The sequence below is a fragment of the Corvus brachyrhynchos genome, unplaced genomic scaffold, assembly GCF_000691975.1.
Source record: "Corvus brachyrhynchos isolate BGI_N302 unplaced genomic scaffold, ASM69197v1 scaffold31, whole genome shotgun sequence".
Taxonomy (NCBI): domain Eukaryota; kingdom Metazoa; phylum Chordata; class Aves; order Passeriformes; family Corvidae; genus Corvus; species Corvus brachyrhynchos.
The window spans coordinates 2,910,796-2,919,363 of record NW_008236196.1 but is presented as its reverse complement, the minus strand read 5'-3'; positions in this window follow the sequence as shown (position 1 = coordinate 2,919,363).

Genomic DNA, 8,568 nt, shown 5'->3' with positions numbered 1-8,568 from the left:
CGGAGGCACCGCGCCGGCCTCTCCCGCAGCCCCTCTCCGTCACCGCGTCCCCTCCCTCCCTGGGCACGGGCTCCCGGTGCTCTCGGGCGTAACCAGACCGAGCTGCCGGTCCTTTCGCCGGGGCAGCCAGGAGCGCACCTCGCCTGACCAGGAGGCGAAAGCCCCGGCTCGGCTCCGGTCCAGGTCCGAGTCCCGCCTGGAAGCCCTCGCCGCTGCAGCGGCTCAGCCAGCACCAGACCTCAGGAATCAAATCGCTTCTGTGGTCCCGGTGGACAATGTAGCTGGGATGCCCATACTCGTAGATCCCTGGCATCTAGGATTTCTCTCATAAAATAAAAGACCTTTTGGGGTGGTTTCTATAGTCCGCTGCCATCTCTTTTAGTGGAAGTTGATGTGTGTTGCTATTTAGCTCAAACGTGTTTCAGCAGAAAAAAGGACTTTCCTTTTTCACAGTATGAAAAGCCACCTCGCTAATTGCCCACACACTTTGCAAAGCTATATTAGGCATAGACAAGAAAACTTTCTCACACAGTGCATCAAGAAATATTTACTGGAGCTCAGAACAACATTTCAGTTTCTGGTCAATACTTGCTGTCAGGCAAATGTTTGCCTGTATTCCTGTCCTTTGGAAATAGGTGCCTCTATGAGCATGTACAATTAATACATCAACATCTGCAGATTTTTTTTCCCTGCTACAGAACTAAACTGATGTAGCTATTCAGATAAAGGGATGCTGAACTAGAAGTCTACACTTGAATCCAGTTAACTGAAAATAGCCTTTGAATGGTAAAAAAAGTTCATCCAGACAAATTTCTGAGAAAATTGTGGAACAGCCCTCAGCTAATCACTTCATCTACAGTGAGCTCTACTTCCAGCTGATCAAAAGGCAAATTTAAAATATCCTTATGATTGGACTTAAGGTGTATCACTGCAAAATATCAGCTAGAAACCAGACAGATAATGACTTTTTCCTTTCAAAATTCTAAGGATAAAGGCAAAACTCACATCACAACTCATAACTGAGGGCTATTATTAAAAGATAATACTAGTATCTTTGTGAAATACTGGAAAAATAAACTGAACAGTAGCAGAGGTTTGGTAGGAACATAAATTACAACATCTTCTTCTAAAACTAGAAAGACAATTTCAAAATACTTGCCTAAATACTACTACAAAAAAGAGTGTAACAAAATATCAACAACCAGAACCTTCAGTGTTATACACAATGTTATATATTTTTAACTCACCAGTGTAAAGGATTTGCAGTTTTCTTTCTATTAACTTTCTAGTTTCTTCAGTTAGAAAATTTAGGTATTTCCAAGACTGTCAATACAACCTCAAAACACCTGGATCCAAAATGAGACCTATGTGATCCTGCTGCATGCAGGACACACTTGAAGGCACTGAGATTTAATGTATGGCACATCCCAGCTGAAGCAGTTTTAAACTTACACAGAATAACTTGATTAGAAGCCTCCTGAACTGAACTTTAGCTGTAGATGCCCATTAAGGAATTCTATATGCTCATGGATGCACCTACTCCCAAAGGACTGGAATAAATGCCAACATTCGGTCAGAAGAAAGGAAAAGAAAGGAAAAGAGCCTCTGTGTTTCTTCAAGCGTATCATAACCCAGCAGGTGTACATATACATATATATATGTATCATGTTCTTAGAAAAACTGCCTGTGCTGTAAAGCAGGAGAGCCTGCTTTGTGCTGGTTTTGCCTAAGAATTTTCACATTGTCTCTATAGCAGTATATGAAGCACTTAAACCTTGTCTTTAGCCTTCAGATCGTTCTGGTTTATGCTGCCTGCAAATATTAAAAAAGAAGTGTTGTTAGTGTCACTCTGCAGTTGCCACCTGCTTTGCTCCCCATCCCTTAGTACTATAACAGAATCCATATGCCACTGTACTTGAGTACAAGACATTGTCTCATTCCCCCATATGTATTAAGATTTTTTTTTTAAACATATGTTAGCTTTTTGGTCGGGTTAATTTGTCCTACCTTCCCTAGCTACACTACCAGCAGACCTCAACTGCCAGAGGAGCTTCTTTCTGCCTATCCAGGACAGCCAGAAAATGGAGTCCTAAAGTTGCTTTTAGTCTCTAGGCTATAAAGAGAAAGTTTGCTCCTTTTTCCAAGCACCTTCTTTGACACGTAGGTGTGCTGCATTCTACTACTACTACTGCCAACATTATTATTATTATCCCAGTCCTACTCTCACTAGGAATGAGAGAGAAAAGGCAAAAAAGAAGCCTGGAAAAAGTCTGTTAAAATCATGTGAGCAAGCTATGCTTGCAAAGCCTTTGTTGCTTACTAACCCCAAGCAGAAAAGATTCCTAGTGGGAAAACATAATCTAATGACTATAAATTTTTGTGTTTTCGTAAAAATTTTACTCAGGCAAAGTAATAAGATAAGAATACAATGTCATTCCCTAGTGAATACATGACTATTAATCTAATTTGAAAAGAGTAAAGAGCTGTTTCCCAGATTTTGTGTTCCAGTTTATTTCCAGGTTAGATCTATGCAAAACCCCCCCCCCAGTTTTGTTCAAACAACCACAAGCATATCAACAAATTCAACACAAAGATAATTCAGCTCATTAAAATTCAATCAGATCAGCAATTCCAATTGGCTGTATGAGCTGGATTAAACTGCTGTCTTTCTCTTCCCCACAATTTTCAGAATTACCCAAACACCTGCTCCTGTCAAGGCCCTTTGCTTCCACAGCCAGATGACTACAGCAGCAAGGATGACTGAAAATACAAACATCACACTTATATAATTAGCAATGGATCCAAGTCATGCATATCATAATACGATTTTACCTTACCATGGTTCAGACTACCATTTTCTTCAATTCACTGCCCATCTTATCAAGACTCAGAGGAACTCCTTTTAAGCAATCTACAGAATTTTCCATTTTCCATACCAACAGGATGAATGCTGTAGGGGGCAGAGTTAACTCAGGCCAATGCAAAGAAAATCAGGATATAAGTGGAAACATGTAGGTAGGGCTACAACAGATATATTTTTTTAAAAAGACAGCTTCTATTTATCCCAAAAATCATATCCAGACAAGTTTTAAAGGACCTGCTCCCTGTGCTCTAGCTTTCTAAACACACTGTTTTTAATGAACAGGTTCTAGCAATTCAAAATATCTACAAGAACCTTAGACTTTTTATCAGCAAATGGCGTCCACCTAGAACCATAAAAACTCCTATAGCACAACTTTATTTTGGCTGCATAGCTATACTTGCATGCGTGCACCTGTAATAGATTCAAAGCCTCCTTACAAAGTACTAATTTCTAATGCAGAGCTGAGCTGCACACAAGCACTGGCCCACTTTTTAGAATGTACCACACCTGACCAAAACAGCAGGCAGCAATTGCCTGCAGGCTTCAGCTGCTGTCCAGTCAGAGGCATGTGACTGATGCCAGCTCCAGCAGCAGTCCTGGGCCTGGAAGCCAAGTGGGAAGGGAACTGTCCCCTGCTTACCCAGCTCAGCTGAACTTGTTTCTCATCTAGGAATTGACAAAAACACTCAAATGGGGAGATCTTTTTTACCTCCCAATAACACTGGCCTGTCCCAGATTAAATTAATAGTCTTTCAAACAATTTTTAGAATTACCAAAACACCAGCTCCTTCCCCACCCCCCAAATTCTATCAGCCTACAAAGAAAAAACCCGTTGCATCAGGCTGTTTCCTCTATGCTGATATGCTAGCCATGTCACCAAGCCTATCTGCTACTACCTCCTGGAAGCAGCTGCCAATCATTGAAACATGGGTTTGCTATAGGAAAGGACCAGAGAGAAGAAAAAAATAAAGATAAAAGAGATTTTTTTTCCCTATAGTGCAATGTCCTACAGTGCCAAGCACTAGGTCAGAATAGTAAAACTCACTAGATGCGCAGTAGGAAAAATGTAAGGAAGGAGCTGGACTGCTATATGGAGATGTGTAAATAATTTCTGCATTGTTGCTTTGCCAAATCCTATGCAGCACAGTATGAAACCTTTGTACAGAATTTCTATATCTTCAGTTTTTGGACAAGAATTGAAGTCACAAGTATGTAATGGGAGTTTCAAACCTAAAGTGAAGTTTTAGAGTTGGAGGTGCTTCAGATTTCAGGTTATGAACATATCAGACACCTACTTCAGAAATTACATGGAAGTGTTGTCTAATACTGATAGTGTTCCCTGCTTTAGCTTCCTTGTGTCTTTCTGAATTCAACTATTAACCAAATTCTTCTGTGTCTCTTGCCTGAAATTTTAACCTCAAACTTTTTCTTCTTTGCATGATCTCTGATTCAAAATGAACAAAAACCAATACCAAACAAACAAAAACCCCCAAAACACAAACAAACAAACACAACAAAACCCACAGAAAGAAACTAATTATAAACCTTAACACACAGAACAACCACCTGTTAGGAACATCATTAATCTTGAGACACCTCTTGTCTGTCAGATTTGCTGGAAATAAACCATGTCCCAGACCATTGTAGTCTGGGATTGACAGACAAATAGTATAATTACATAAACTTTGTTTCCTTTAGAAATGAAATAAAAAATACCTGAGACATCAACTAATTCATTTTCCATTTGAAATAAAATATTATCCTGTAAGTATCATCCAAATTTCCACTTTGCCTAGAAGTCCAGGGCTAGAATGTTTCTCCTAGGGCATCCTTTCCACCTCCATGTAACCTAAGAAGGTGCTAAACTGGCCCCTTGGCTCTGCCTTGTCCTGCATGGATACCAGCATGGACTGGGATGCTCTTACTTTCACTATGGATTGTGAGAGAATATATGATACCTTCCATCTGAAATCAAATTCTGCCTTCATTCCTTCTACGCTCCTTCATCCCTTCCCCCACACCCACCCACACATTGCCAAAGAACACTTTCAGTTCTGGGCCTCAATAATCTTCTCCAGACAAGATTTCATCCTGCACCTTAAAATAATATTCATTAGTTCCACATATTAATGGGGCCAAATTCTGTCCTCTATTCCACCTCTATGTCCCCACTGGAGTCATGAAACAAGAATAATTGTATAATGAACCTGTAACCAGGGGCCAAAATTTGGCCTACATTTCTTTAAAATAAATCTACAGCAAGTAATAGGTGTCCACTTACCCTGAGAATGAGGCATTTTTGTGAAGGGTGCTGGCTTTTCTTTTCTGTTTACTGGGCAGGTTCACAACTATCTCAGCTTGAGTTCTTCATGCTGAATTTATCTGGTTGGTGCAGCAAAGTGCAATAAGCAGACTGCTGACAAGATCTAAGCTCTCAAGGAGTCTTGCTCTGAAGTGAGTTGTTAAAATTGTTCCAGAGGAGTGGCAGTCAGCAGACAAAACACACTGAAAGGGACAATGTTTTTAACAGTTGTTCAGGGATACAGGAATGCTCTTTCACTTTTATTTTCAACCCATATATAAATTTTGGTTGATAACAAGGGATATATTCTCTACCTCTGCACAATTTGAGGTGTAGGGAGGAAGGGGAGAGAAAAATTGAACAACCTTTAACGAATCATTAAGGTTGGAAAAGATCTCTAAGATAATTGAATAAAACCTTTGGTACTTTGTTCACACTAAACTATATCCCCAAGTGCCACATCCACATGCCTTTTGAATACTTCCCAGGTACGGTGATTTTATCACTTTCCTGAGCAGCCTGTTCCAATACCTGAATGCTACTACATAAATAAAAAAAGAATGTAAAGAAAATAAATTCAATTAGAGGGTGGGGGAAGTAAAACAAAGAGGAGGAAACATTAGTGAATATTCTTTTGTGCCTGGATTGGTAGGGCAGTATAAGGAAAGAACAGGCTCTAAGATTAGCACTTTGAAACTTCCCTAAGTATATTCTCACAAGGATTAATATGGTGCAAAGAAAGAAATGTATTTCAAAAAGAATAAAATAGCACAAAGCCTTTTTTCTTTTTATTTTTAATATCAGAGTACCTCTGTAGTATATGTTTGTACTTACTCAGCAAAATTTTCATCACAAAAAGTATTAAAACAGGAATTATCCAAAGCAATCTTACACAAAAGACTTTTTTTCCTATAAAGTATTTTTCTACCATACAAAAGAGTATACTTCAAAATAATCCAAAAATTTTTAACACAGACAAAAAAAGTCAATATATTCTACCTAATTTCACAGCACAGAAAATTTTTGAAGATATTTCTCTGAACCAAAGAAGATTATCTAAATTATAATTGCCCTTTGGAAATTAGCTCAGAACTTTCTAAATAATGTCAAAGTGCAAGCTACAGTATCAGAAGCTTTAACACAACCTATTTTCTAATTGCAATAAAACTTAGAAGAAAAGAAATTTATCTGTATTTGTGCCATCCTATCTACCATGGATACAGTTGCCTTGCAACGTTTTTCACTGAAGTGTTTGTAAACATTTGGATGGTGGCTTCCAGTGAAATACAGGTGAAAGGGTCTATTTGCTGAAATATTTTCCACTGAGAGAAAGCAGAAAGTTATGTCACAAAAGTCATGACTTTTTTTCCCCAAAAGAATTATGTCATGTTACATCAGACTTCCTTGTGTGACCAGAAAGATATTTATTGGTGTGACAGTACCTAAAATTAGATTAAATAGGACTCATGAGGCAATGTGACATGAGTTCTTTAACTGTGTGCTTATCTTTGTACCATGGCCCAACAGCATTTGGGGTAGTTGCATTTGAATCAGACCAGCTATGCGTAGAAGAGCAGAGAGGAAGGACAATGTTCACACATGGTTGGTGCAGGAGAGAAGAAGAATAGACTAGCAGCCTGGATTTAGAGTGGTTTGAGTTACAGAGAATCATGTCCTTACAAATAAGTGTATTTTATATAAAGCTTGACTATTCAGATGATTAACATTTCAGGCCAAGTTTTCTAAAGGTTATTATCAATGAGTGCCTAGCATACATTATGGCACAGGTACAATATAAAAAAATTACAGGCACTGTCTCATTCACATTTGCTGTGACAGAGATCTTGGGATTCTTTGTGCAAGATTTTGCATAGATATATTCTAATTGATACTCTCTGCCTCTCAAGCTTTCTATCTGAATAAACAAGACAGATCAGAGAAAGAAAGGAAGCAGTTATTTCATTTTAGCAGATAAAACTTGAGATACAAAGAAGACATGCCAAAAGCTATTAAGTGGCCTGTAAAAGACCTAAAGGTTGAGATAGGATCTCCTGGAATTCATTCCACTCTTTAGCCAGAAAACACACCATGGTTTTGTGTTAATGATTCAACACTACAGAGGAAATTTCAGCTCACTGGTTATGCAGTAAAGGATTTCACTATGTTTCTTTACTATAGCTTTACTAACATAAGTACCAGTGAGGGTGCTGAAAATACTATAAATGTGCTGTCAAACGGATATGGCCTCAACCAGACTTGGAGAATTCATTACATGATTTTGACAGCTGTATTACAAACTCTTGATTAATTTACAACCCTGATGCTATTTTACAAAGTAACACAGAGTGAAGGAGAATAAGGTACAGAAAAACAAAAATACAGACTATATCAACTGTTACTTAAAGGAGGTGGAAATTAATAACTATTGGTGACAAATGCTAACAGGAGACAAAAACACTTGTAATAAGATGGTGATAAAAAGCAAGCAATATGTACCAGTTTGTGAGTTGTAACAATATGAGGCAAAGATAAAAATTTTCAGGAAAGTGCATTTACCTTGACAACAAAAACAAAGTGGATTCCTAGCACAAAAAGATTTACAGGTAGAGGGCTAGAGGGGTTTTCTACCAAGATAAACTAATACAAAGGAGGAAACAAATGCAAGTACCAACAGTCAGGGTTAGGTTTTTCATTGGTGTAGATCCCCTCATCTGGCTCGGCTTTGTTTCTTGGTTACATGGGACATGAGTCAAAGCTGCTAATATTCTGTCCCTGACAAACTGTTTTCCACCTCAAGAAGCAGTAGTTGGTTTGAAGATTGAAACATGTATAGTGTCTCACATTTCAGAAAAATGGGGAAGAATTAATGATGTAGTCTTTCTCACTGCCCCCAAAACTATTTTTTTTCCTAATGCATATATTTCTGTTACATTTAACGTATTTGAAAGGGGACATGCTGGAGCTGGCCAGAAAAGCTGCTGGTTTATACTTAATTTTACCCATTTGAATATGCACTCATGTGCAATTTTGTTAATGTGAGCAAAGTGACCAACACTTTGCTGAATCATTGATGACTATGATTCAGAAAGGACTGAAGCTGTCTGAGATCCCTGGGATATAGGATAGTCTTACTTTTTATGAACTTCTGGGAGCAGATTAACATAATTAAACACAATATATTTGCCTTTAGAGCCACAGCTCCAAAGAAACAGTCTTAGCTCATCCTCACTTGGCTGTATCCTCACTAGGAGGTTATACTGGAAGACAAAAGCTGAATGAGGGAGCATGGATAAGTGTCTCTGCAAGCAGTGCTTCCTCTACTGTATCATTTGGTTAGGCCCTTGTATGCAGAGTCAGGCAGCATTGCCATAGCTCCAACCTATCACAGGCACATGTGAGACAT